The 23105-nt window shown below is 48.6% G+C and overlaps 1 pseudogene; it reads right to left on the reverse strand.

Annotated features, from left to right (window-relative positions):
• Positions 1–227: 227 nt before the first annotated feature.
• Positions 228–23105, reverse strand: part of LOC150050649 (serine/threonine-protein phosphatase 4 regulatory subunit 1-like) — a 55453-nt pseudogene continuing 32575 nt past the window's right edge.

The raw sequence follows: 23105 nt of genomic DNA on the forward strand, positions 1-23105 counted from the left end.
GTGAAAGCAAGTTTCTCCAGGCAAGGACTAAAAACAAAGTCAGTACCCATACCATTCACCTACCAACCTTCCTCCCTCGTCTTAAAATAGGGCAAATCCAGCAGCCTTCTCCCTGTCAAAGACCAGAACACTTCTTAGGGACGGATTTTTGTAAGGGAAAGCCCAAGGGCCTAAGGGAAAGTTCCAGAAGTACAGTATCAGAAGGGCTGCCATAAATCATTCTTTAGATGTCTTTGAACTATCACAGCTTTCAAAAGTAAACAAATGGAGCTCTATTTGCAGTAACTCAAGTGGAACATAAATTTAAATGATGTATTTATTCAACTTGCTTGTGGGAAGCTAACAGTCCATTCATAGATTTTCTTCCTGTCAAGAGTTATTTACATATGTACAATATTTCAGTTAAAAATAAAAAATAAACTATATTTTATAGAAAAGCACAAGAAAATATGCAGGCCTATGAAAGACTTACATAAGCTTCTAATAAATTTATGACTTTATTGGCCAGAGGGAATGTTAAATAAAAGTCTATCAGAGAGATGCAAATTGCTGGCAACAGTCTGCTGGTGTGGAGGCCCGGGGCGCCAGCTGCCTGAGCCCAAATCTACAGGGGTGGAGAAGTAGAATGCCAAACAACTGCCTGAAATAGGCCCCAAATGGAGTTCTGGTTGTAGGCTGTGTGTCAGAAAAGAAGATGGCCTTCTGAGCGGGCCCCAGGTAAGTACAGGCTTCTGCTTCCACTGGCATGGTGCAGCCAGCCCTCCTTCCGTTGACAAGCCATGTGTGCCTTTGCGTGCAACTGTCCACATCACAGTCAGTGCACCACAAAGGAGCTAGTTCTGCTTGACTGATGCAGGAGAGTCTAGAATATTCTTCCCCTTTGGTTCTAGGGTGGCAAAGAAGGAAACATCTTGGTCCTGATCAGATTGCAAAGCCAAGACGGTTGCTTCAACGACTTCAAGATGAGGGTTTCTGGCATTTCTAAAATAAGCTAAGACGAAAACAAAGTTTGAATCACATGTGCCATGAACTGTGTTCCCAAACACCCTGTAGTCTTGCTGACTTAACACCATGTCAGGCACTACATGGCAGCAAACCATGTCTCACAGAATAGCCCTACACCATCCTTTGCAAAATAAAGTGCCATCAAAAGATATTTAATAGGCCTACTTAAAACATTAGACTTTTGTAATATTCTATTCTTCCTACAACAATGAGACTTCCATGTAGAGACACATGGAAGAGCGGAAGCTTTCTGCATCAAGCCATCCAAGAGAGGTACAGCTTCTATAACACCTCATTCCAGTTGATAATAACTAGCTAGGTCAGATTTGCTGGCTATAAAATAATAAAATTTTCAATTCAATAGCAGCTGAGGCATAGTCTGCTTCTTCCCTAATTATTTTCCTAACTCAAAAGTTAGGGAGTTTCTCTTCTTGCTGGAAAGACAGGAGGTATTTTATATTTTACACTTTTATTACACACAGATCAAGTTACATCCAACTTCTGTGTCATTTTATACATAAAGAACATTGTGCACTAAAGTTGGAATGTTGATTCATAGACTAAAGGCCCAACGTGCTGCCCTGTAACCTGCCCTGGTGAGCCAGAGGCTCGCGGGTGGTTCTGGGAAGTGTAGAGGGTGCTGAGTGCCACATATACCCTTCTCCTGGAGGGTGTGTTGCAGGGCCTTGGCCAGCAGAAGCCTCATGTTGGGCACAGGGTTTGACACGAGGCTCAGAAGGCTGGGAAGCAAGTGCTCCACGAACTGGTCCACAGGGATACACTCCTTGAGCACCACAGACAGGACCACCACAGCCCACAAGTGACCTTCACGTCTTCTACACACACACACACACTTCTGGAATCCCAAAGAAGCCACTTTGGAATCAGCACATCTGGGGGATGCTTGCTATGTGCAAGCTCTGGGCTTGGCTGGGCTACAAACTGATTCACTCCACCGTAATGGGGGACAGGTGCGTGAGATCCGAGGGGTACATGGGGGTTTGAAGCCAGACAGTCTGAAGCACAAGTGAACTTGGTCAAGGTGTAGCTCCCTGGCTGGTCAGCATAATTGGTGGTGTGGACTGAGGTATCTTGTATTGCAGGGAATAAGTACTGTGAGCAGTGAGCACTGCATCGGGGAGCACTGCGCAGTGAGCACTGCAGTGAAGAGCACTGGGCAGTGCGCACTGCCATGAGGAGCAGTGCACACAACAAGCACTGTCGTGGTTACCAGCTGCCAGCTACTTCTTCATGTACAGGAGTCACATCTACTCCATCTTCGTGGTGAGCCGAGGACCATGCCTGCGTGTATGCTGTGTCCCGTGGCTATTCCCACTGCAGGACAGGTGCCAGGGGGTGTCCACGGGTGTGTGGCACACACCACGACAGCCCTGAGCCACTGGCACCCTCACCAACCACAGCTGGAGGAAAGGCACCCATGGCACCCCAGCAGGAAGGCACACTGACAGGCAGACACAGGCTTGGCCCTCGCCTCGCTGGTCTGACTGCAGGTCAACCCTGACCACTGCAGACGCCTCCCCAGGCAGTGTGGAGGCAGTGGTAGCTGGGCCCCGGGTTGCGGCAGTGCGGGGCTTCTGGGCCCCCCTTCCTCTGGTTTGTGTTCTTGTGAGAATTTTGCACAGTTATTGAGAATGACCACCAAACATGCCTCACGGATTTTTCTTGAACGTTTGTCAGTGCACTTTTAATTCTTACAGTTTTTTCCAAACCTTAAAGAATTGAAAAACAAGGGCAGAAACCCTTGACTTTCTGCTTTCCTGATTCATGCTTCTTCAAAAAGGCTGCTCTGCTGTAAAATGTCCAGTCATACCCCCAGGGTCCCAACAGGGGGCGCTCGCGAGTCCTCTGGCTGTGGAGGTTAGAGGCTGAAAAAGGGCTAGAGGAGTGAGGTCCAGTAGGGCCCAACCCTGGCTTTGGTCTGCTATCACACAGTAGGGATGAGACTCTGCGGGGAAGGGGGGCACCAAAAATCCTCCTTTACCCCTGTGAAGACGGATGTGGTGCAAGGCACAACTGCAGAGAGGGCTGTGGGGCAAGAGACTGCAGGAGCAGGCTACAGTCCTGGTAGTAGAGCTGGGCAGGAAGAAGACAGCCCAGGGAAGGGCTGGGCATGGTCTGGGTGTGGGGTGTGAAGGAGGGCTCGGCAGGGCCTGGAAGGGCAGGGCAGGCACCCTTCTCCGGTGGTGGTCTCCTAACCTGGCAGATGAGAGTGAAGGCCTGCCTCCCAAACCACTTGACGCAATGTCCGAAGTACAGCACCAGCTCCTGGATGCAGTGCAAGCCGAGGGGAGCCTCCTTGTGCCAGCAGAACTTGTGCAGCATGGCTGCAACCTGGGGAAACAGCAGGGCTCTGGTTGACTCTGGCCAGCCGAGGACCGGTCGGCTGGCCAGACATTCTCATGTGCTCTGCCACTTCCCAAGAGCAAGTCATTCTGGTCACAGTAATCTCAGAACGCAAAAGGGAAAAGATGTTCCAATTTATGGAGACACGGACACACAGTAAACAACATAATGCTCTTCATTAAAAATGAAATTAGAGCCAGGCACCGGTGGTTTGTGCCTATGATCCTACCTACTCAGGAGACTGATGCCTGAGGACCATTGTTTAAAACCAGTGGAGACAGGAAAGTCTCTGAGATTCTTATTTCCAATTAACCCCCCACCAAAAAAAAGGGGGGGACAAAAATGGAGCTGTGGCTCAAAGGGTGGAAATAAATAAATAAAAAAAAAATCCAGGGAGAGCGCCCCAGGCTTTCACTGAAGCCAGGACTGACACACACACAAAAACCAAAAAAACAAACAAAAATAAACACCAAAAAGCACAAAAAACAAAATAAACAAAATAAACAAACAAAAAAGACCCCAAACCAAAAAAGAAAAAAAGAAAAAAGGAGAAGAAAAAAAAAGGAATTAAGAAAGTACCGGCAGGAGATAAATATAAATGCATAATTAAACTGAAGGTTCCAAATTTAAGAACATTCCCTCTTGCTAAGTAAATCATTCTTGTTCGGAGCATGTCGTTTTTATAATTTTAATATCTTCTGAGGATCTTAAAAAAATTAGTTTTCACATGAGATCGTCTCTGTCAATGTTCAGCCGGTATGAGCCGGGGGAAAAAAATCAAGACTGGATTTTCTGCAGTGCAGTCTGTCTCGGTAAACACTATTCCACAGAACCAAGCTGTGCAGGATTAAAAAGAAGCTATTAAAGGGTTTCACGCAGGAAATGACCGATGTGCAGTTTCCATCCCCTGCACGCTGGCCGAGCTGTAACAGGTCTCCTGCTTTCCGAGGGCAGGGCTGCGCGGCGGGCAGCGCCGGGAGGAGGCGCGCCGGGGCCGGGGCCGGTGGTGGCCGTGGCCGGTGGTGGCCGGGGCCGGTGGCGGGCGGGCGGCGGGCGGCCTTGCGAGCCCGGGAAACTGCGCACAACTACCTGCACGGCGCTGTGCATCAGGTAGCTGTGAACATGGCGGGGCTGCGCAGCTCCGCAAGCAGGGCCCGCTGCCTGCAGGGACCAGAACGCACGCACTTCGGTGCTCGGCTCCGTCGGCGCGGGGCGCGGGGCGCGGGGCGGCCGCCGGCGCTCGGCCTCGCACGCGCCGCCCGGGCTCCGGGGAGCACGCGGGACCTCACACGAAACAAACACCGCCGGGCGCGCGGTCGCCCGAAGAGGGGCGGCGGCGGCGTGGTGCCCCGCGCCCGCACGGCGGTGCCCGGCGGTGCCCCGGTTCTGCCGCCAGGCGCCGCCCGGCGCCCGCCCGGCGGCTCCGCCCGGCTCTGCTCGGCCCGCGCCGGCTCCGCCGCCAGGCGCCGCCCGGCGCCCGCTTGCGGAGAAACGGCCGCGCTCCGGGCGGCGCGGAAACACACGGGGCCGCGGCCCGCGGGGCGGCGGGCGGGATGCACACGCGCGCGGGGCGCGGCTGGAGGAAATGAAAAGGAGATGGTGGGGACTGCGGCCCCGCGGCGGCTTCGCGCGCGGGGAAGGCGAGCGAGCGGCGACTTCGCCGCCCGGCCGGGGATGCTTATCGCGCCCGGCTCCGGAGAGCGCGCGGCCCGCGATGGCAGATGGCAGATAGCGCGCCCGCCGCCGCCGAGATCGGACCGGCGATCGGCGGGATCAGCGCGAGGACCGGGGCCCGGCCCGGCCCGGCCCGGCCCGGCCCGGCCCGGCAAGCGCGAAGCCCGGTCCCGGTCCCCGAGCGCCGAGCCGCCCGCCGCTCCGCGCGCCGCCGACAGAGGGCGCGAGGCAGTCGTGGAAAACCGGGGCCTGTTTTTCTCCATCCTCCTGCAGGAGTGGGCAGAGAACAGGGCATAATGACTAAACCTCAATCCCTCAAATTAAGCATAATGATTAAAGCTCACAGCAAAGAGAAAATCTTCAGTCTGCCCCTGGCATCAGCCAAATCATATCCTGAATAGCTGCAAAAGCCTGATGAATTTCTTTGGGGAAGACAATTATTGGAGATTTTTGGTTGCGGATAAGAAAAATGAAAACTAAAGATACGGAAATGAATCTCAACCAGGTGGAAACAAAACCCCGAGAAACACCACAAACAAATCTGCTCTGTGTCAGGAAAGTGCATTACATACCCCGGGAAAGGGCCATTTAAAATACATTCTCTCTCTTTCAGAACCACTAAAACCTCCAACATTGTTTTTGCCAGCACAAAATGGAACTGAATGACACCTTTGCACATGGATGATGTACAGATATGAGCCTTGGGGAATATTTTTATTTAATAATCGTCTCATCTGGCTGAGACCTTTTCAGATTTCTCCCTACCACCTGGTTTCCCCTAGAAGAGAAAGTACACAGGCAGAATGGACCTTACAGAAGGAACTGCACTCAGAATGTTCGAGAAAGCTCTGAAAGCCGGCTCCGATTAATAGGAAAATATTGAAGAGTGGGTGATTCATCTTTTATTTGGTTCAAATAAATTGCCTATAGAACAGCAGAGCACTTCGGCCGCAGAGTCTTCCTGTGGAGACAAATGTCTCCCCAGAGGCCACGGTATTTGTAACCTAGAGCTTTAGAATTCACTTTATACCTTAATAAAAACACACTCTCTTTATCCAAAAGAACACTATCACTGCTGGCTTAGGAATCAATTATAGGTAGGAAAATGAAGGATGACTCCTGGTCTGCCACTCACACCTTGGATAGGTTGTACTTACTCGGCTAGTTCATACTGAAATCTCCAGTTCCTTCTGTTGTCAGTCACTACGAATTCTCGAAGCTGGTAAAGATATTCTCTTCTCTTGTCTTCATGGAGCAACTATTGGGGAAGGGGAGAATGTATACATGAACAAAACACAGCATCACAACGACTCAGATGCCCCTCTTCCTTTTGTTTCAGGTTGCCTGTGTATCCTGTCAGGCTCTGCACTGCCTCTAGCCCTGGGGTCTGCTGGATGGCCCCCAGGTGGCTGTCTTGCTCTCGTGTGTGTGTGTGTGTGTCGGTGTATTCTGGAGGCCCCTGGGACTTCTTCCTTGTATAATTTCCACCTACGGAAGACAACATGGCCGAGCCTTGGGGCCGAGCCTGCTCTGTACCAGTGGAGGCTGCGTGGTGAAGCCCTGAGGGAAGCAGGAGCAGGCTCGTCGCTTATGTAGGTGGGCTAGGTCTTAGTTTTATACTCATCCTTTATCCTTTTTTGTGGGGAGGGGAGAAAAGCCGAGAAAAGCAGCAACCTCTTGTAGAAAAAAAGCCCTTCATGTGGAACTGAGACCGGATTTCAGCCAAGGCTCTTTCCCCGGGTGACTTCTGGGCCTCGGTTTCTTTTCCTGTACAGGGCGGGCCACCTCCCTCACCCCACCACACTCTGCAGTATGGGCAAATGTTTCCTGTTGATGCAGCAACCCCGCGCGGATGCTGCAGTGTGCTGAAGGAGGCCTGACTGCGGCACTGGCAGCACCGCACCGCAAGACTGACACGGAGGAGAGCATGGCATTTGTTTTTAACTCTTTCCTACCTTCAAAAAAGCACACAGATGCTTAAGCACTCTCATGCCCCCTTCATCCAGATCCTTTAGAAACCCACTGAAGACAGGCACCAAGTCCGCTGCTGTCCGCTGGTCCTCAACAATGACAGCCAGCTCGTGGCCGGAGGAGACGAGGGTCCGATGGACTTCCACTGGGGGTGCAGAGCAGACACGCCAGCACAGTGAGCAGTGGCACTCAATGTCCCCAACATCTTAGGTGGCATTTCTGAAGCAAAACAAATGCTTCCAGGCATCAGCCACTTAGAGCCTCATTGGAGCCGAGACCAGTAAGGGCTCCGATTCCTATCTACATGCAGCTTGGGTCCTGGGCCTTGCTGCAGCCTCTCCGTGCCTCCTAATGAGATGCCCCTACCCCATCTGCATGTGCCTATTAGAGGCTTCCTTTACCTGGACATCGGCAGCCAGCGTTTCGTATGTATCTTTCAGGCAGTGCCAATTCTGCCTGCCCAGCAAGAGGGCCACCCCCGGGAGGTGGCAGGCACAGTGCTTGGTTATGTCTGTATCAACAGTCTAGGCCCGAGCTGGGTCAGTCATAGACACAAACTGGTCGAGCAGAGGTTGAGAGACGGTGTCCGAAGGATGGGAGAAGGAAGCCATTATGCTTGCAGGGCAGACCTGGGAATGGAAGGAGAGAACAGCAAAGCAGAAATCTGAGGACAAAGGGCTTGGGAGTGGTAGGCTGGTTTTCTCCAGGGCGAGGGGTTTCAATGCTGACAGAATTTGTTAAGGCCCTGCCCATGGGACCTCTTTGTCAGACTGGTGTGTCTGGACCCTGGAAAGTGGAATGGGCAGCAGCATGTGCAGGCTGGCAGCCTGGCTGCTAACAGCCAGTGCATTCATCTCTTCTCAAGAGTCTAGATTTAAAAAAAAAAATCATTTACAAGGCAGGCGCCGGTGGCTCATACCTATAATCATAGCTACTCGGGAAGCTGAGAGCTGAGGATTATGGTTCAAAGCCAGCCCAAGCAGCACAGTCCCTGAGACTCCTATCTCTGATGACCCACCAAAAAAAGCTGGAAGTAATGCTGTGGCTCCCATAGTTGAGTGCCAGCCTTGAGTACAAGAGCTAATGGACAATGCCCAGGACCTGAATTCAAGCTCCAGTACTGGAATATATGCACATACAAAAAATCATTTACTTAACTTTTTCCACCTGATGGAAGGCCTCTGACATCACCAGTGTAGGTTTTTCTCAAGTGAAGTGTGTCACAGTGACTTTAAACACTACAAGACACTACATGGCACAAGAGGCAGACCCATAGGCTATAACAAATGAAACACAACTGAAGAAATAAACCTGTCACACAAAAATGCAAAATGACTCCTATAAACAGACACTAAACATCAATGCTAGATAACAGTATTTTTTTTCTTATGCTGATTACCTTTACTAGCAAGACAACCCTAAGGACCCAGTGTGGTGGTGCCCCTTGTAATTCCAGCTGCTCAGGGTGACCGTAGCTCTGTGGCGGCTCCAGCATTAAGGAGAGCTTATCTAAAAACAGACCAGACACAGGAGCTCACACCAGGCACGCAAGAAGTGGAGGCAAGAGAATGCCAGTTCGAATCTAACTAAGGGAAAGCACAGGAACTTTTTTGGAAAACTAAAAACCAAGGGACTAAAGGTATGGCTCAAGTGGTAAAGCACCTAGCTAGCAAGCACGAGACTCTGAGCGCAATCTCTAGCATCACTAAACCAATCAATCAATCAATCAATCTTGATTGTTCAGAAGACATTAAGCAATATATGGAGCTAGACAGGAAATACTGGTTAATATCAACAGAAAAAAATATTTGGCTATCCTTGAATGTAAGCTTTAAAAAAAACATATAAAGCCCCACAACCAACAAAAACAAACAAACAAACATATATATATATATATATATATATGCATGAGGTGCATTTTCCCCTTTTTGTTCAATGAACAAACCTGCAATTTAAATTTATTCTCCTTCGGGGTTGTGGGTTCACATCTCTGCTCAATCTCCAAATGGCCACTGGCTCTGTTCCGCAGGTTGCCTGGACACTACAGAGTTGATAAGTTACCAACGCACGTGGAGACCTCGCCAACCAGGCCAGTGTCGTCTGCCCACGTGGCAAAGACTACATGTGCGGTGACGTGTGGCATCACACGGCACGGCTGCCCATGTGTCCGGGAAAACAGCTTTCGTGCATTTTGACTCCACGATTGTTGAGGCCTTTACAATAAACAGATAAACATAAAAAGCAAGGTTCACATGAAAGTTACTAAGAAACAGCAACGTGGCCCCCACCACCCAGTCTGCAAGCTCTCCATTACCCTGGTGCAGCTTTTCTGCAGAGGCTACAGGACAGCCGCCTTGGACAGAAGCTGGGGAGCGAGGCCAGGGGCCGATGTGGAGAGTGCTTACTGGGTAAACTGTCCTCAAGTTTCATAAGCACAAACACTCCTAATGTTTGATGATGAACCTTTACATTAGGTTAACAATTAAAATGAGCAAGAACGTTCACTGGTGACATATTGGTCTCTGATCATTGATTAACATTAACTGAGATGGACCTGACCTTCTCCTTCAACCATAACGTGGATTTCCAACTTGCACTTGAAATGTCATACTGTCTACCAGCTTAATGGATTCTGACAAATCAGTTCAATATAGGGTCTGGGAAAAGTCGATTCATATACCAAGAGATGATGCCTTTGCTCTGACCATGCTACCAGAACCTTCGCATCCAAGGTTTTCTCTGCAATGCACTGTTTAGCAGAATGGATGAGAGAACACAACTATTTTAGAGTGAGAAATGACAACTTCACTTTCTCCAAGTTCATAAATTCTGGTGTATATGCTGCCAAGATGTGTGACTGGAATCGTAGTATCATTTTAGGAACTTACTTTATTCCAAGTCTTTAATGCAACTGTTAGCATAGCCCTTTCTTCAGGGGACAGGTCAAGCTTGAAGCCAACACCTAGCTGCCTTTCTAATGGCCCTTGGGCGGAGGCCAGAGGCTGCCTAAACCCACCATGGCCCAGCAACCCCATGTAGCACACCCAAAAGCACAAAGAGCTTCCCTGGCTCTGGGTACAAGGCTGACCCAGTGCCTGAGGAAGCAGCAGGGCCTCCAACATAGCACCACTTCCCACCATCCACTCTGCCGAGTGCTGTCCTCATTATCACGCCTTGAGTTTCTGCTGCTTCTTCTTCCTGCTCTTACAACTGGAAGTCCCTGGTTGACCCCAGTAGAACCTTGTGGCCAAGCTGCAATCTACAAGGTCTAAACTAAGGTGCAGGAGCACACAAGCCTTTCCAGTCCCAACCAACAGCTGGAGGATGCTGCTTCTTTGTTTGTGCTTTGGTCTGATGAAGAAGCCCAAAGATCACCTCCTTCCCCCAGAAGTCAACGAACCTCACCTCTGTACATTACACACCTGATTTCTGTGAAATGTGAAACAGGAGAGCCCCTTTCCTCTCACCCATCAGAGATAACCTAAAGTAACTCCTACACATCGTGTATTTCTAATTTTTGCTTGACGGGAGTAGGCCTATGGTGACACATGTAAACTGTCACTACTGTGAGTTTGATCAGGGTACACAGTATGCATGCGTGGAAATATTGTAATGAAGCCTCCCTTCCACAATTAATGTTTGCTAAACAAACAACTGACAACTGGTCCAGAAAGATGAGTGTGAAGAGCCTGCCTTCACAGCCCACACTGACAAGGAAGGCTTTCCTGCTCAAAGTCCTCCTGGTGAGACCCTCTGCTGTCACCCTACCAAAGGGGTGCAAGTGCAGGCAGAGCAGAATAGCAGGTCAGCCTCAGGGGAGGTGTGCTGAACTGTCCCCTAGGAGACACCAGGAGTTCCCCTCCCCACTCAGAACCCAGAGATGGGTGAGGCCAATGGGGAAATTATATAAGACTCTGAATATAAAAAGGAGCCAGACTCAGCCTTCGGAACGAAGAAGTAACTATTAACACAGTCCAGCTTCCCTCCTTTGAAACGAGGTTACAAGGTCAAGCACTAAGGGGAGCTGGCTATCTAAAACCCTCCTCTCTCTGAACTCCAAAACCTGGCAACTCTCTGAGAGTGGGTAAGAGACATATCTAAGGAAGGAAAGCCCTAAAGCTCAAGTCCTCCATTTAGGGAAAGCCTGGAGACTTCATGCTTTAGAATCCTAAGCAATACCTATCTTGACTGGCTTTAGGCATTGGTAAGAGTGAGGGGATTGTTAGATACTTTCCCAGCAGTAGGTTAAAGGCAGAAGGCTTCAGTGCCCTTTTTGGACTCTGTAATTCCCATTTCCTGATGGGAGTGGGAAATGTGCCCCTGGCTCTTTGGTCATCTAGCTGAGGCCACCATTTCTCTCAACAGTATGCTGTCTCTGTCTCTGTCCTTCTCCCTCTTCCTCTCCTCTCCTCTCTCTTCCTCTCACTGTCCTTGCTCTTTGGCATTTTATATTTGTGTGTGTGTGTCCTCATTCACTTCTTTGTTGGAGATACCAAGAACTGGGGATTGTCAACTACATGACCACTCACCAGTAATCGGATTAGGGGTTCATAAGAGCCCCAGAAACAATGAAGGCTAGAAAGCATCTAGAGAAATCAGACAGAGGGACTGGGAGCAGAGCCTAGTGGTAGAGTGCTGGCCTAGCATGCACAAAGCCCTGAGTTCAATTCCTAGGTACCACATACACAGAAAAAGCCAGAAGTGGTGCTATGGCTCAAGTGACAGAGCTCTAGCCTTGAGGAAAAAGTGCCCAAGGGCAGTGCCCAGGCCCTGAGTTCAAGCCTCAGGACCAGCAAAAACAAGAAGGAAGGAAGGAACGAAGGAAGGAAGAAAGGAAAGGAAAGGAAAAGAAAGGAAAGGAAAGGAAAGGAAGGAAAATAAATCAGACAGAGGGTACACAGGCTCCCCACTCAACCTCAGGCCAGGCCTCAGGGAGGCTGGCTGTAGATCACAGGAGAACAGTGAGCAAGGCTGGGTTTTCAGAATCCATCCAAGAAGCAGTATGCCAGACCAGTCCTGGGGCTGTGGTGAGCTACAGGTCTTCCACAGACCAAGGGCTGGAGAAAGGATTGCTGGCCAAGGCCCTGTCAACTTCTGATTGTAAGAATTGCATGGATTCATGTGCCATGGTTCTTAAAAGATGTACAAGACTGTTAGCAGAGACAGTGCACTTATGTTGTTAATCCCCCCTGAAGAACGAGTTCTTGTCATTTTTGAGGAAGGGGAGGTGCTTTCTGGCCCCCACCCCGTTTCCACAGAAGAGAATCGGGGTTATCAATCACCTGATTGATCGGTTGTCTAGTTATCCAAAACATGACCTTAAGAAGGAGATGAAATTCGCCATTTATCTTCTCTGGAGAGATGTGTTAATAAGAGACGCCGAGGGCAGGGCACACGCTCACTGTGGTCTGGTGCATCCTGGCTGCTAGGAGCCGGATCTTGCACGATGGGGCCCACAGAAGGGCCTGACTGTCGGAGGCAGAGCGGGGAGTGGGCGTGGACGCTTCATTCGGACCTTCTGAGGGTCTGCGTTTAGGCTCATTCATGGAGTCAAGCCTGAACCTGAGCTGCAGGAAGAGAAGTTTCCAGAATTTCAATCACTTCATGTGGCTGCTAGAGGTGTGCACTGTGTGTGTGTCCAGCCCAGAGCCCCGCACTGCCTCACACACCTGCTCCCTGCAAGTCGAAGACGACACGGTAACTGGTTTTTGATCTCAAAATGAGTTCTCAGCGAGGTGTGATGCTGGGCCATTAATGGTAACCATTCCAACTGAGTGCCAGCCACGCACCGAACAGCACAGCTGAACTCCTGAAGCCTCCAAAACAAATTAACAGTTTGATTCCATCATTTTTCACGGAGGCCCCATGATGTTACAGGACAGGGGTCTGGAAGTCTGGCTCCTCATTCGCCACCTCTTCCCACCTACCCCCCACGCACACGCATGTACACAGGTGAGGAAGGATATGATAGGCCGAGTCCAACCTTGGGTCCCTGGAGTAAGTTCCCCTCCCATAAAGGACACATGGCTCCAAGGCTTTCTATAAAAATAAAGCTGTCGGGGCCGGGAGTATGGCCTGGTGGTAGAGTACTTGCCTAGCATGCAAGAAGACCTGGGCTTGATTCCTCGGTACCACATACATAGAAAAAAGCTGGAAGTAGTGCTCTGGCTCAATTGGTAGAGCTTTAGCTTTGAGAAAAAAAAAGTCTAAGGACAGTGCTCAGGCCATGAGTTCAAGCCCCACAACTGGCAAAATAAATAAATAAATAAATAAATGAATGAATGAATAAATAAAGCAAACTGTAGCTCCGCCCTCATGACACACACACACACTACCTCCAGTGTTCTATGTCTACTAATGACATTCAGTAGACCCTGACCACCGTTAGCATGTGGAGAGCCTGTAGCTGGCTTCCCACGGTGTCCAGGCAAGGCCCACCAGCCTACTGGGCCTTCACCAATAAGAAGTGTGATCTGTTCTCAATCTTCCAGGGGTTACAAAGCCAGACATTAATCCTTCCTCACAAAGATATTTAGTATGTGGAGAGGCACACAACTCTGGAGCCCTGGCTCCAGGGTGCTGGAAGAACCATCTCTAGGGGCTTCTCCCCAAATGTTCTCTGTGTCTGGAGGCCCAACCACCTTGGGCAGCTTGTTAGTCCCCTCCTCAGCCAACCCCACAGAGGGCTGCGACCCCCTCAACCAGACCCCAAGGACCTGTTTCTGCTGCCCAGCTGGTCTGCAGCTCAGGGCCTGGCGCTGGGAATAAGGACAGCTTCAGTAACACAGTTCTCCCCCATAGACCTCTGTCCAGAGCTACTAGAAGTACTACATTAAAAAAAGTACGCTCATTCCTGAGGCAAACTGATTTCATTTTACTTTACTCATAAACATAAGGACAAAGAAAAAGCATAGGGCTAACTGCATCTTCACATTTCTCTTCCCAAATCTTTGCCCAGCAACAGCAAGCATGTTTTTTTTGTTGTTGTTGTTGTCTTTTTGGTTTTGGTTTTTTTTTCCCCAATTTCTCTAACTCAGGGAAGAATACAAATACAGTGCTGTTTAGCGAGAGAAGAGTCGTGATAATGGATATGGATTGCAGGGTCAGGCTCCCCCCAGATCAGGTCCTCAGTGGGAGCGCTAGTCATCAAATGAAAAACACCCCAAAGGAGAGCCTGTGCTTTTCCTGGCGCTGTGAGGGCCTTGGAGCTTAGCAAACGGCTGAGTAGTTAATAGGCTTCAAAAGGAGCACTAGCCTTAGCTGCTCGGAGCCAGAAGGGGCATTAGGTACAGGAGTGACGTCAGTGTTTCTGGAGCTAATCAATCTTCCACTGCCACGGACATGCCAGGCCAGGGCCCCTATTCCATCAGGACCGACTTCATGCACCATACAGGGCCTGCCTGGAGGTGCACAGCGGCCCTGGCTTGGTGAGACCAAACCTGTCTTCCTTGCCATGTGGGCCACACAAAAACGCACAGGCATGTATGCAAACACCAGTATGCTGGCCCAAGGAGGAAGGAGAGACACGACTCAGAAACACCCCGTTTCCTCTTTAATGGCAAGGAAGTTACCCTGACCACCCGAGTCACTCGTCTGCCCCTGCAGGCTATCCAGGACTTTCTGAATCTCACTCTTGGCCACACAACTGTTGCCCACAGCCTCAGGTCTGCCACAGGCTGTTTCCTAAGGCCCAGCCTCGCTCAGAAGCAGCTCCCTGTCCTTGCTTAATGTTAGGCAGAGGGGTTCAACAGTACAGGACATTACTGAACACATCTGCTGACCTCCTGGGGCCTGCTTGGGGATCTGGTCCAGCAGGGACTCTGACCCAGAAATCATTCATGTCTGGGAGCTTCCTGAGCAGCTCAACTTCAGCAGAAGCAGGGCTTTCCACTGGGTTTTCTGCTAGGTCTTTTGAGTTACTGGCATGCGGGGAAAGACCGCTTTCGGTTGAGGTCCATTCCGTGAGTGGACCTGGCTCTGTCGGCAGAAGCTTTGTGGAGCTGAGGTAAACAGAGGGAAGGGCCCTGTAGCAAACTGGAAGTAACTACTTGGTGAAGCTGGCACTTACAGTCTCCTCCCAAGTCCTCTTCCCTCCAGCCTGATGCCATCCTTCATGTCTTCCAGTGTCAGATTAAGACCTCATGGACCAATCAGACATCCCGTCAGCCCTTTAACCAGGACAGCCAAGCCAATCCTTCTCTAGTACCAAGTGGTGAATGTCCTGGTTGCTACACAGACACCTCCAGTGAGGAGACCTCACCGATGCACACATGCAGAATAGCTGGCACCCACACCCCTGAGCAGCCGGACGAGGGAGGTGCAGCTCAGGGCCTACCCTCGAGAGAAACTCAGAGAATCTACATTATCAAAGGCAAACTGTCCACTTGCACACTCCTAAGATTAACTTGGAGAGACACTGATAAGCGACCTCAAATTGCCTGGCGATCATCCTCTGAGGAATGACATGGAAGCCCAAGATGAACTGTCACACTAGAAAACATTGCAGGCCCACACACAGTGGTCACAGAACATTGCAGGGCCCACACACAGTAGTCACAGAACATTGCAGGGCCCACACACAGTGGTCACAGAACATTGCAGGGCCCACACACAGTGGTCACAGAACATTGCAGGGCCCACACACAGTGGTCACAGAACATTCTATGTTGCTAAGTACATTCATGAGTTTTCGCATTTTTCTCTATGTAAATTATCCAAAGAATTTCATTAATCAAAAAAGAATGAGAAAATTTTCTTTATAGGTTATTTAATCACTACTCTCAATGAATATTTTATCTAAATTTAGGAGACACGGTAGCTTCATTATTTATAACTCAGTAGTCATGTTTCAAAATCATTATTGCAATTACTTTTTGCTTCTTTACATAATTAAACCTCTAATATTCCATCTTGCCCAGAAGGTCACTATTACTAAAACTTGAGACAAGATAATTGCTGGAATTCTACATGGATGCTCAAGGTGAAACTGGAGGTCCTGGCAGTTACCTGGCTGAAGAGTCATTGCCACAACTGCTGGGCCTGGGTGGGTCAGGGCGACATCCACCTCCATGTCTCAGCACGGGGCATGGGGGGTAGATTCTGAGAGTGCCCCCCTCTCCAACATCCAGGCCGGCTTTGGAAGGGTTGGCGAAGGTGGAGACGATGGGGCCAAGTGACTGAAAAGCGGCCTGGTCTACCTAGAGCACAGCCCAGAGAGTGAGCCCGGCCTCGGCCTGGCAGCGTGTTCCTGAGCTGAGCCGGATGGCTCTTCATCAGACAGTTCCCAAACTATATCCACCCACGCTTCCTGCCATCTCAGACCAACCCAAATTCACTTTTTGCAGCAGAAAATAAGTAAATCAGCACCGCCACACAGGAACAATACCAGAATTTGCAAAGTATTGACACAGAAGGCAGCATCGCTGTGTTAATGCACAGGTAAACCCAGCCTCTCTGTCCTGATTTCTATGACACCTGTGAGCTGCGAATGCTGCAGCTGTCAAGTTTTCAGATTGTGTTTGCCTCCCCTGGGCCTCACAAGGCCTAAATCAGATTATGTCCCTCAGTTATTGAAAGGACACAGACAGAGTGGAGGTGAGGCCTGGACATGGGAAGGCTAACTGGCCAGTCCAGCACACTGGCACTCACCCATCGGCAGGGGTCACTGACAAGCCCAATGAAGGGAGGTGAGGCCTGGGTCCTGGGGACCTCAGAGGAGATGTCATAGGACATGGCCTCGAAGCACTCGGCACAGGCTTTCCTCATCACCCACACACTGTCCAAGCAGAGCTCAGAGAACTTTGGTACCTATCAAAGCAAATCACACAAAGAGCACCGCCATTAGACTGCCTTCGGGAAGGGCAGAGGTACAAGGCATAGAGAAGAGGGTTCACCGAAACAAACACAAAGTGTAACCAAAGAAAGGGACTTACTTCACCATCTAACTTTATACTTGGTGACTTGGTCAAATTAACAGGATGACAAAAAAAAAAAACACCTTCCAGAAAAGTTGAATAACTCCTATGAACTACTGAGAAAGACTATAAAAGACAAAAACGTAGTGGCTATCCATTCCCATTAGGTTGTGCACAGGTGTCTGTGTCTCTCAGGTATGGGACAACTGTCCTGACAGAAAGCAAGTTGTATAAGTGACCGGAGCACGACAATTCCAGTCCCCAGAAGTACAAAGAGGGTGCAGAGCAGACAATCAGTCACCACCTTGGCTTCTGGCCAGGGTTACAGTCCTCTGCAAGTTTACTTCGGCTTTCCTTCATTACAATTCCAGATTGTAAAGTGTGGATAAGGGAGCTGCAGTAACGTGCTCATTTCTCTCATTAAGAAATGAGTTAAACATACTCTTCAGCATATATTCACTGGTGTCTACATGGAGGTGATAACTATCTTCTCTTAAAGTCTATCCTTTTAAAAGGCCTGGCTTTACTATCCTAAAGTAAAAGAATTAGCCTAAAATCCTTCACAAGCGGGCATTCAGCACAATGGTTACATGCCATCGGCAGGACGGTCAGCCTGAGGGCCATAGCTGCTCTGCGTTCATATGCACTATATAGACAGGACAGCGCTCATGGTGTCTTCAATGCCATTCTTTGGTTACAGTTGTGCTGACATGGTCTATGCCTTAAGTGAAACAGAATGAGCATCTGCACTTAAATTTAAAAATCAATGTAAAGATGATAATTTTGCAGAATAAATTCCAACTACACGAATAATATATTCTGTCAAAATAAATATGACAAATGAGCATTAGGCAAAGAAAGACCACATAGCAAAGGTCGCCCCATCCCTGCTTTCTCGAGAGGTGCTCTGACTCCTAACAACAGGCAATGGGGCTGAGGAGAGAGAGGAGGAGAGAACAGCCTCTGGCACAAGCCACATGCCACAAGCACTCAGGCCAGAGGTCCACTGGGTAGGGTGGGTCTCTCAGAGAGGAGTGGCAAGCAGAGGCTGGGGGTGGGGGGAGAAAGTGCAGGAGGTCTCTGCACAGAAAGTCCCCTTGTGCTGCAACAAGGCAGGCTCCTCAGCCCTGCTCCTTTCTACCAGCTCCCAGGACTGAGGGGTGTGGCCTGGGCAGGGTGAGTGGAGGTGAGGCAGAAAGGGTACTTGGGAAGGCACCTGGGGAAAGGCCTATGAAGCAAGAGAAAGCCCCTGTGGTTCTGAGGCTCATGGAAAGAGCCGTGGAGAGGGGACGTGTGGGGGTTCTGACAAGGGGGCTGTCTTCTCAGATGTCGAAGCAGCTGCATGACTGGAAAGCACACACCCTAAAAGCCGACCTGGGAGGCAGCAGCAGCAACTGTGACCTGGGAAACTTCACCTACCAAATACTTCTCGTTGGCTTCCTGTCCAAAGACAGGACAATATCACCAAAACATGTAGCACACACCTTAAAAGGGCAAAAGGCAAACCTGTTATTCTTTCTTTTTCTCTAAACAAATGATAAGCAGTAATAAGAGGAGCCTTGAAAACAGGGCCCCCCTAGTCAGGCACCTAAGGCGCCATTCCCAGCCATGCGCCATGCTAAGGCACTGCCATGGCATGGAAAACCTTGTTTCCATCCATGGGTGGCAAAGGCAAAGCAGCTGACACCCACCACGCTACTCAATCCAGCCCCAGCACTGGATTGTAGAGCAAAGGTAAGGAGATGCTGGAATACAGCATCTTAAGTAATCAAGGCTTTGCTGGTGGCATGTAGGCAGCAGGTTTACTGACACTTACATCTCTAGGCCTCTATTTCCTAACGGCAGTACCCACGCAGATCACTGCTCAAGTATTTTCCTGTCACAGCTCCCACCGTCCATAATCTCTTCTAGACTGTCCACTGAGGAAGTAGACCTGGAAAGTTCACAGTCCGAGAGCTTGAACTCAGGCTCTTGTGCCCCTGCTCACTATCCTCTCCTACAGCTGGCACCGCTGAGCCACACTTCCACTTCTGGTGTTTTGCTTGTTAACTGGGGAGAAGAGTCTGGGATATCTGTCTGCCTGGACTGGCTCTGGACCGATCCTCAGATCTTGGCCTCTCGAGTAGCTGATCACAGGTGCAAGCCACCAGTGCCTGATTCGGAATTTTGTAACCTCAACCGTTTTGGAACTCTCACGTTCCCACCTTCCGAACTTGAGTTTCCCGTGGCTGCACAATTCTCAGAACCGAGGGAGCAGCAGGTTCTCAACGATGCTCTGGCTCAGCACTGAAGCTATTGTGCAAATTACCTGAGACTAACAAGAAAACTAGGAGTCACTGGAAGAACCAAAGCGCCCACCTCACATGTGTCACTAGTAACACATACCCCCGCTGACAGTACCGCCAAAACCAAGATATACTCCAAAGCAAAAGTCCAAACATTGCTAAAATATCCAAGAAGGATAAATGGAGAGTAGCTTTTGAGTTCTGCAGTATGATCAGGAGGAGGCCAGGTTCAGTCAGATGAGGGCTCACTGCACGGGAGCCTCCAGCTCCCTACCTGGAGGCCATGCACGGCACATGGCTGCCATGCACGCGCTCTTCCACTTCCCACGAGCATGGTTTGTCCCATGTCTCCAGATCAGGAAAAGCATGCTGAAAAATGAATGGTAACCTAACGCAGTGGCACGTCACAGCATGCAAGAATGGCGTGTAGGCAGGGGGTGGGGAGGGGAGAGGGTCCCAGAGGAGCCCAAGACCCGAGAACAAGAGCCACACTGGTGAGAATAGCACTTCTCATTCTGCTGGCACCTAGAGCTCTGGAAGAGCCGGCACACATGGCGCACCTGCCAAAGCAGCTGTGAGTGCAGAAACCCTAGTAGAGGCGGGAAGAGAAAAGGAAGGATGGTGGGATGGAAGGAGAGAGACAAAGGGAGCCCCAATATCCAGGACTAAACCCTACTGAATCCTTGACAGACCTCCACGTATGCACGTGAAGCTAGAGGGTAATGTTTGTGGGAGAGTGGCATGTAGAGGCCTGAAAGAACCAAGTATTTACAACTTTGGCCTACTGCAGTTTCAGAAACAACATCAGAGCTACCACCCGAAATATAGTCAACACTCCAGAAGAAAATAAAGAGAATCCAGGGTTTCTACAATGCTTTACTGACAAGACACAACAGAAAAGTAAACAATGCCTAAGCATAATACCAGTACCACTAAAAAGAATGTGGATATTAAGAACTAGGAAAATATGACCAATATTCCAGAAAAATAACAGTCAGTACAAACAAACCCACAAAAACTCCAAGTTTTAGAATTAGCAAAAGCTATTATAAATATGCTTGAGGACTATAAGGAAAAGAAATTTATAATAAGTACAAAGACCAGAAGTCTTATCAAAGAAATGGAAACTCTAAAAGAGGATCTGGGGGCCAGGAGTTTGGCCTAGTGGTAGGGCACTTGCCTAGCATGCATAAAGACCTGGGTTCAATTCCTCGGTACCACATAGAAAAAAGCCAGAAGTGGTGCTGTGGCTCAAGTGGTAGAGCTCTAGCCTTGAGAAAGCCCAGGGACAGTGCTCAGGTTCGAAGTTCAAGCTCCAGGACTGGCAAAATAAATAAATAGAGGATTTGGTGATACCATAGTAGCTTCATGATAATCGTGATTGCCAATTTGATTGAGGTGTGAAATGCTTAGATTAGTAAAGCACATCTCTGTGAGGTCATTTCCACAGTGGATTACATCCGGGCTCTTGATTTATCAGTGGATTCAAAATCTGAATAGACAACTGGAAGGCAGGGGGAACGGGATGGAAGGCTGCCTGGAGGGAGTGGCTCTCTGGAGGCATCTGCTTGGGGCTAATGTTTGGTTTTTTTGCTTTGTTTTTTGTTTTTGGTTTTTTCTTGCTTTCTGCCCCAGTCCTGGGGCTTGAACTCAGGGACTGGGTGCTGTCTCTGAGCTTTCTCAAGGCTAGCACTCTACCACTTGAGCCACAGCACTATTTTGGGCTTTTTGTGTCTGTGGTACCAAGGAATCAAACCCAGGGCTTCATGAATGCTAGGCAAGCACTCTACCACTAGCCACACTCCAGACTCCCGGAGCTAAATCTTGCTTGGGCCCTTTCTGTTTCTACTTCCTATCTGCAAAGACATGAGGCACTCAATCACACCATAATGGGGTGAAATCACTGAACCTGTGAGCCAAACACTCCTTTAAAGTTGCTTGTTTATGGCAGGCATTTTGTCAACACAAGAGGAAAGCTGGACTAGCCTTTCTATGGACAGACACTGATTACAAACAAAAAGCAGTCACTGGAAAGCAGTGAAAAAGCTGCCAAAATGCAAAAGATACGCTTAAAAGATTTTAGTAGTTGTTCACTGCAAGGGAGACCACTGGAGTAGAGATGGGTTCCATTACTGCCCTCTAGGACAAAATGACATCAGAGAAATGTAACGGAAGGCAGGGTTTCTTCAGTGTCCCGTTAGAAATGGCCACTCATGGGCAGACAGTAAAAAGTGGCCCATGATACAAGTAGTGAAAGGAAATCAATATCAAGATGATCCAAGTATGGCATCAACTAGACAAAGGCTGTACAGAAGTTGTGACAAAAAAATTCAGAGTTAAAGAAAACATCTGTAAGCTGGGCGCAGCGGCTCACGCCTGTCATCCTAGCTACTCAGGAGGTTGAGATCTGAGGATCAAGGTTCAAAGCCAGTCCAGGCACAAAAGGACCTGAGAGTTCAAGCTCCATGACCCACACAACAAAAACAAAAACAAAAAACATCTGCAGAGAAGGAGAGACAAGCCTGCAATAATCTGCAGAGCTAAAAAAGGGGTGGGAGGGAGGACACTGTGAAGTACATGAAAAGAGCATAATGAAATCCACAAATATTTTAAAAAGACAGGAAAGGGAAGTGAAGAAAGGATAGCCCAGAAGGCTAAGTCTGACCAAAGTGCCTTGTATGCATGCATGTAACTATCACAATGAGACTCCTTGATGCAATCAATTATGCTAACACAAAGAGGTGTTTTTAGTGTTACTGGGGTTTGAACTCAGGGCTTTACACCTAAGGGCAATCTACCTCTTGAACCACAAGTTCAGTATGAAAAAAGGAATCCTTGATAAGAAAAAAGAAAAAGGACACTGTGAAGATTCGACCAAAATGGAAGTACTAAAGCTAAAAAGATGAGCTGAAATGAAAAATTTACAGGCCAGGCATCACAGTAGATTGCAGATGACAAAACAAGGCATCGAACTTAAGATAAATACAAATGATTGAAGAAAAAAATAGAGCCTCAAAACCCTGCTGGGTAATGTCAAGGTGTGAAAGTGGACAAGCCCTGGAGTGAGAAGAGAAAGAGAGAATGGCAAAGAAAATATATTTGAAGGGACCATACCCAGAAACACCCCAAACAAGTGTCAAATATCAAAATACAAACCCAAGAAATTCCAAACCCAAGAATAAACCCTTCACTAAATCTAAGACAAAAGAAAAATCTCAAGAGTAGCCAGAAGAAAAAGGGTACTGTCTGTAAGCATAATTCATGGAACGCTGCCTTCTATGAGAAGTGGCCCAGGAGGCAACAGTGGTTCTCACTTCCAATCCCAGAGCCGGTGAAACTGTCACTCCAAAATGAAGTGATGGCATTTTAAAGGTTACCAATTTCATCAAAAGATTCATAGTATAATACATATGAAAACACAGATGCTTCAAACCCTAGTACTGCCTCACTTTCCAAAAACATGAGTTGCCTTCTGTTTTGAAAATTCACCTACAGAAACTTTATATCTAATATCTATTGAGAAGTATCTAATATTTATTATTATCTAAAATATTATTAGAAATAAACTATCTAGTATCTTTTAAAATATCTGATACCTATTAATAAAATGCCTATTTAGAGGAACTACTTATCTTACAAAATATTCAGTTAACCCAGAATGAACACGAGAACAGAGAAACATAAGCTAATGAGAAAAATAAAAAATAGAAAAATACCAGAAATTAATACAAATGTATCAACAATTTCAATACATCAAATGGACTAAACCCTCCACTTAAAAGATAGAAACTATCAGACTAGAAATAACAGCAAGATTCAACCCTATGTTGAGAAAACCAGAAACACCTTCAACATAATGCAGGTAGGATGCAAGTAAAAGAATATAAACTAA

Source organism: Megascapheus bottae, chromosome 18 (assembly GCF_031878675.1).
Source record: "Megascapheus bottae isolate mThoBot1 chromosome 18, mThoBot2.hap1, whole genome shotgun sequence".
NCBI classification, from domain to species: domain Eukaryota; kingdom Metazoa; phylum Chordata; class Mammalia; order Rodentia; family Geomyidae; genus Megascapheus; species Megascapheus bottae.